Source organism: Dermacentor andersoni, chromosome 1 (assembly GCF_023375885.2).
Source record: "Dermacentor andersoni chromosome 1, qqDerAnde1_hic_scaffold, whole genome shotgun sequence".
NCBI lineage: Eukaryota > Metazoa > Arthropoda > Arachnida > Ixodida > Ixodidae > Dermacentor > Dermacentor andersoni.
In genome coordinates this window covers 4,660,283-4,667,191 of record NC_092814.1, presented here as the reverse complement: position 1 = coordinate 4,667,191, position 6,909 = coordinate 4,660,283, and positions in this window count along the sequence as shown.

Below are 6,909 nucleotides of genomic sequence, written 5' to 3'. Positions count from 1 at the left end.
TCACGAAAGAGATGCATCAGATTACAGTTCTGCCACCACAATACCAGCGGTGTATGTGTGTATAAAATTAGGGCAACAGCAAAAGCTTCGCTGCCCCATCCGCTGCTTCGAACCTGCAAGCCGCGGCCGGTGTCGCATTTTATAGTATGTCACGAAAGAGATGCATCAGATTACAGTTCTGCCACCACAATACCAGCGGTGTATGTGTGTATAAAATTAGGGCAACAGCAAAAGCTTCGCTGACACATCCGCTGCTTCGAACCTGCAAGCCGCGGCCGGTGTCACCTTTTATAGTATGTCACGAAAGAGATGCATCAGATTACAGTTCTGCCACCACAATACCAGCGGTGTATGTGTGTATAAAATTAGGGCAACAGCAAAATCTTCGCTGCCACATCCGCTGCTTCGAACCTGCAAGCCGCGGCTGGTGTCGCATTTTATAGTATGTCACAAAAGAGATGCATCAGATTACAGTTCTGCCACCACAATACCAGCGGTGTATGTGTGTATAAAATTAGGGCAACAGCAAAAGCTTCGCTGCCACATCCGCTGCTTCGAACCTGCAAGCCGCGGCCGGTGTCGCATTTTATAGTATGTCACGAAAGAGATGCATCAGATTACAGTTCTGCCACCACAATACCAGCGGTGTATGTGTGTATAAAATTAGGGCAACAGCAAAAGCTTCGCTGCCACATCCGCTGCTTCGAACCTGCAAGCCGCGGCCGGTGTCGCATTTTATAGTATGTCACGAAAGAGATGCATCACATTACAGTGCTGCCACCACTATACCAGTGGTGTATGTGTGTATAAAATTAGGGCAACAGCAAAATCTTCGCTGCCACATCCGCTGCTTCGAACCTGCGATCTGCAGCCGGTGTCGCATTTTATAGGATGTCACGAAAAAGATGCATCACATTACCGTGCTGCCACCACTATACCAGTGGTGTATGTGTGTATAAAATTAGGGCAACAGCAAAATCTTCGCTGCCACATCCGCTGCTTCGAACCTGCGATCTGCGGCCGGTCTCGCATTTTATAGTATGTCACGAAAGAGATGCATCACATTACCGTGCCGCCACCACTATTCCAGTGGTGTATGTGTGTATAAAATTAGGGCAACAGCAAAATCTTCGCTGCCACATCCGCTGCTTCGAACCTGCGATCTGCGGTCGGTGTCGCATTTTATAGTATGTCACGAAAGAGATGCATCACATTACAGTGCTGCCACATCTATACCAGTGGTGTATGTGTGTATAAAATTAGGGCAACAGCAAAAGCTTCGCTGCCACATCCGCTGCTTCGAACCTTCAAGCCGCGGCCGGTGTCGCATTTTATAGTATGTCACGAAAGAGATGCATCAGATTACAGTTCTGCCACCACAATACCAGCGGTGTATGTGTGTATAAAATTAGGGCAACAGCAAAAGCTTCGCTGCCCCATCCGCTGCTTCGAACCTGCAAGCCGCGGCCGGTGTCGCATTTTATAGTATGTCACGAAAGAGATGCATCAGATTACAGTTCTGCCACCACAATACCAGCGGTGTATGTGTGTATAAAATTAGGGCAACAGCAAAAGCTTCGCTGCCACATCCGCTGCTTCGAACCTGCAAGCCGCGGCCGGTGTCACCTTTTATAGTATGTCACGAAAGAGATGCATCAGATTACAGTTCTGCCACCACAATACCAGCGGTGTATGTGTGTATAAAATTAGGGCAACAGCAAAATCTTCGCTGCCACATCCGCTGCTTCGAACCTGCAAGCCGCGGCCGGTGTCGCATTTTATAGTATGTCACGAAAGAGATGCATCAGATTACAGTTCTGCCACCACAATACCAGCGGTGTATGTGTGTATAAAATTAGGGCAACAGCAAAAGCTTCGCTGCCACATCCGCTGCTTCGAACCTGCAAGCCGCGGCCGGTGTCGCATTTTATAGTATGTCACGAAAGAGATGCATCAGATTACAGTTCTGCCACCACAGTACCAGCGGTGTATGTGTGTATAAAATTAGGGCAACAGCAAAAGCTTCGCTGCCCCATCCGCTGCTTCGAACCTGCAAGCCGCGGCCGGTGTCGCATTTTATAGTATGTCACGAAAGAGATGCATCAGATTACAGTTCTGCCACCACAATACCAGCGGTGTATGTGTGTATAAAATTAGGGCAACAGCAAAAGCTTCGCTGCCACATCCGCTGCTTCGAACCTGCAAGCCGCGGCCGGTGTCACCTTTTATAGTATGTCACGAAAGAGATGCATCAGATTACAGTTCTGCCACCACAATACCAGCGGTGTATGTGTGTATAAAATTAGGGCAAAAGCAAAATCTTCGCTGCCACATCCGCTGCTTCGAACCTGCAAGCCGCGGCCGGTGTCGCATTTTATAGTATGTCACGAAAGAGATGCATCAGATTACAGTTCTGCCACCACAATACCAGCGGTGTATGTGTGTATAAAATTAGGGCAACAGCAAAAGCTTCGCTGCCACATCCGCTGCTTCGAACCTGCAAGCCGCGGCCGGTGTCGCATTTTATAGTATGTCACGAAAGAGATGCATCAGATTACAGTTCTGCCACCACAGTACCAGCGGTGTATGTGTGTATAAAATTAGGGCAACAGCAAAAGCTTCGCTGCCACATCCGCTGCTTCGAACCTGCAAGCCGCGGCCGGTGTCGCATTTTATAGTATGTCACGAAAGAGATGCATCACATTACAGTGCTGCCACCACTATACCAGTGGTGTATGTGTGTATAAAATTAGGGCAACAGCAAAATCTTCGCTGCCACATCCGCTGCTTCAAACCTGCAAGCCGCGGCCGGTGTCGCATTTTATAGTATGTCACGAAAGAGATGCATCACATTACAGTGCTGCTACCACTATACCAGTGGTGTATGTGTGTATAAAATTAGGGCAACAGCAAAAGCTTCGCTGCCACATCCGCTGCTTCGAACCTGCGAGCCGCGGCCGGTTGCTTATTTTATAGTATGTCACGAAAAAATGCATCACATTACAGTGCTGCCACCACTATACCAGCGGTTTATGTGTGTATAAAATTAGGGCAACAGCAATATCTTCGCTGCCACATCCGCTGCTTCGAACCTGTGATCTGCGGCCGGTCTCGCATTTTATAGTATGTCACGAAAGAGATGCATCACATTACAGTGCTGCCACCACTATACCAGTGGTGTGTGTGTGTATAAAATTAGGGCAGCAGCAAAAGCTTCGCTGCCACATCCGCTGCTTCGAACCTGCGATCTGCGGCCGGTGTCGCATTTTATAGGATGTCACGAAAAAGATGCATCACATTACAGTGCTGCCACAACTATACCAGTGGTGTATGTGTGTATAAAATTAGGGCAACAGCAAAAGCTTCGCTGCCACATCTGCTGCTTCGAACCTGCGATCTGCGGCCGGTGTCGCATTTTATAGTATGTCACGAAAGAGATGCATCAGATTACAGTTCTGCCACCACAATACCAGCGGTGTATGTGTGTATAAAATTAGGGCAACAGCAAAAGCTTCGCTGCCACATCCGCTGCTTCGAACCTGCAAGCCGCGGCCGGTGTCGCATTTTATAGTATGTCACGAAAGAGATGCATCAGATTACAGTTCTGCCACCACAATACCAGCGGTGTATGTGTGTATAAAATTAGGGCAACAGCAAAAGCTTCGCTGCCACATCCGCTGCTTCGAACCTGCAAACCGCGGCCGGTGTCGCATTTTATAGTATGTCACGAAAGAGATGCATCACATTACAGTGCTGCTACCACTGTACCAGTGGTGTATGTGTGTATAAAATTAGGGCAACAGCAAAAGCTTCGCTGCCACATCCGCTGCTTCGAACCTGCGAGCCGCGGCCGGTTGCTTATTTTATAGTATGTCACGAAAAAATGCATCACATTACAGTGCTGCCACCGCTATACCAGCGGTTTATGTGTGTATAAAATTAGGGCAACAGCAAAATCTTCGCTGCCACATCCGCTGCTTCGAACCTGCGATCTGCGGCCGGTCTCGCATTTTACAGGATGTCACGAAAAAGATGCATCACATTACAGTGCTGCCACCACTATACCAGTCGTGTATGTGTGTATAAAATTAGGGCAACAGCAAAAGCTTCGCTGCCACATCCGCTGCTTCGAACCTGCGATCTGCGGCCGGTGTCGCATTTTACAGGATGTCACGAAAGAGATGCATCACATTACAGTGCTGCCACCACTATACCAGTGGTGTATGTGTGTATAAAATTAGGGCAACAGCAAAAGCTTCGCTGCCACATCCGCTGCTTCGAACCTGCAAGCCGCGGCCGGTGTCGCATTTTATAGTATGTCACGAAAGAGATGCATCAGATTACAGTTCGGCCACCACAGTACCAGCGGTGTATGTGTGTATAAAATTAGGGCAACAGCAAAAGCTTCGCTGCCACATCCGCTGCTTCGAACCTGCAAGCCGCGGCCGGTGTCGCATTTTATAGTATGTCACGAAAGAGATGCATCACATTACAGTGCTGCCACCACTATACCAGTGGTGTATGTGTGTATAAAATTAGGGCAACAGCAAAATCTTCGCTGCCACATCCGCTGCTTCAAGCCTGCAAGCCGCGGCCGGTGTCGCATTTTATAGTATGTCACGAAAGAGATGCATCACATTACAGTGCTGCTACCACTATACCAGTGGTGTATGTGTGTATAAAATTAGGGCAACAGCAAAAGCTTCGCTGCCACATCCGCTGCTTCGAACCTGCGAGCCGCGGCCGGTTGCTTATTTTATAGTATGTCACGAAAAAATGCATCACATTACAGTGCTGCCACCACTATACCAGCGGTTTATGTGTGTATAAAATTAGGGCAACAGCAATATCTTCGCTGCCACATCCGCTGCTTCGAACCTGTGATCTGCGGCCGGTCTCGCATTTTATAGTATGTCACGAAAGAGATGCATCACATTACAGTGCTGCCACCACTATACCAGTGGTGTGTGTGTGTATAAAATTAGGGCAGCAGCAAAAGCTTCGCTGCCACATCCGCTGCTTCGAACCTGCGATCTGCGGCCGGTGTCGCATTTTATAGGATGTCACGAAAAAGATGCATCACATTACAGTGCTGCCACAACTATACCAGTGGTGTATGTGTGTATAAAATTAGGGCAACAGCAAAAGCTTCGCTGCCACATCTGCTGCTTCGAACCTGCGATCTGCGGCCGGTGTCGCATTTTATAGTATGTCACGAAAGAGATGCATCAGATTACAGTTCTGCCACCACAATACCAGCGGTGTATGTGTGTATAAAATTAGGGCAACAGCAAAAGCTTCGCTGCCACATCCGCTGCTTCGAACCTGCAAGCCGCGGCCGGTGTCGCATTTTATAGTATGTCACGAAAGAGATGCATCAGATTACAGTTCTGCCACCACAATACCAGCGGTGTATGTGTGTATAAAATTAGGGCAACAGCAAAAGCTTCGCTGCCACATCCGCTGCTTCGAACCTGCAAACCGCGGCCGGTGTCGCATTTTATAGTATGTCACGAAAGAGATGCATCACATTACAGTGCTGCTACCACTATACCAGTGGTGTATGTGTGTATAAAATTAGGGCAACAGCAAAAGCTTCGCTGCCACATCCGCTGCTTCGAACCTGCGAGCCGCGGCCGGTTGCTTATTTTATAGTATGTCACGAAAAAATGCATCACATTACAGTGCTGCCACCGCTATACCAGCGGTTTATGTGTGTATAAAATTAGGGCAACAGCAAAATCTTCGCTGCCACATCCGCTGCTTCGAACCTGCGATCTGCGGCCGGTCTCGCATTTTACAGGATGTCACGAAAAAGATGCATCACATTACAGTGCTGCCACCACTATACCAGTCGTGTATGTGTGTATAAAATTAGGGCAACAGCAAAAGCTTCGCTGCCACATCCGCTGCTTCGAACCTGCGATCTGCGGCCGGTGTCGCATTTTACAGGATGTCACGAAAGAGATGCATCACATTACAGTGCTGCCACCACTATACCAGTGGTGTATGTGTGTATAAAATTAGGGCAACAGCAAAAGCTTCGCTGCCACATCCGCTGCTTCGAACCTGCGATCTGCGGCCGGTCTCGCATTTTACAGGATGTCACGAAAGAGATGCATCAGATTACAGTTCTGCCACCACAGTACCAGCGGTGTATGTGTGTATAAAATTAGGGCAACAGCAAAAGCTTCGCTGCCCCATCCGCTGCTTCGAACCTGCAAGCCGCGGCCGGTGTCGCATTTTATAGTATGTCACGAAAGAGATGCATCAGATTACAGTTCTGCCACCACAATACCAGCAGTGTATGTGTGTATAAAATTAGGGCAACAGCAAAAGCTTCGCTGCCACATCCGCTGCTTCGAACCTGCAAGCCGCGGCCGGTGTCACCTTTTATAGTATGTCACGAAAGAGATGCATCAGATTACAGTTCTGCCACCACAATACCAGCGGTGTATGTGTGTATAAAATTAGGGCAAAAGCAAAATCTTCGCTGCCACATCCGCTGCTTCGAACCTGCAAGCCGCGGCCGGTGTCGCATTTTATAGTATGTCACGAAAGAGATGCATCAGATTACAGTTCTGCCACCACAATACCAGCGGTGTATGTGTGTATAAAATTAGGGCAACAGCAAAAGCTTCGCTGCCACATCCGCTGCTTCGAACCTGCAAGCCGCGGCCGGTGTCGCATTTTATAGTATGTCACGAAAGAGATGCATCAGATTACAGTTCTGCCACCACAGTACCAGCGGTGTATGTGTGTATAAAATTAGGGCAACAGCAAAAGCTTCGCTGCCACATCCGCTGCTTCGAACCTGCAAGCCGCGGCCGGTGTCGCATTTTATAGTATGTCACGAAAGAGATGCATCACATTACAGTGCTGCCACCACTATACCAGTGGTGTATGTGT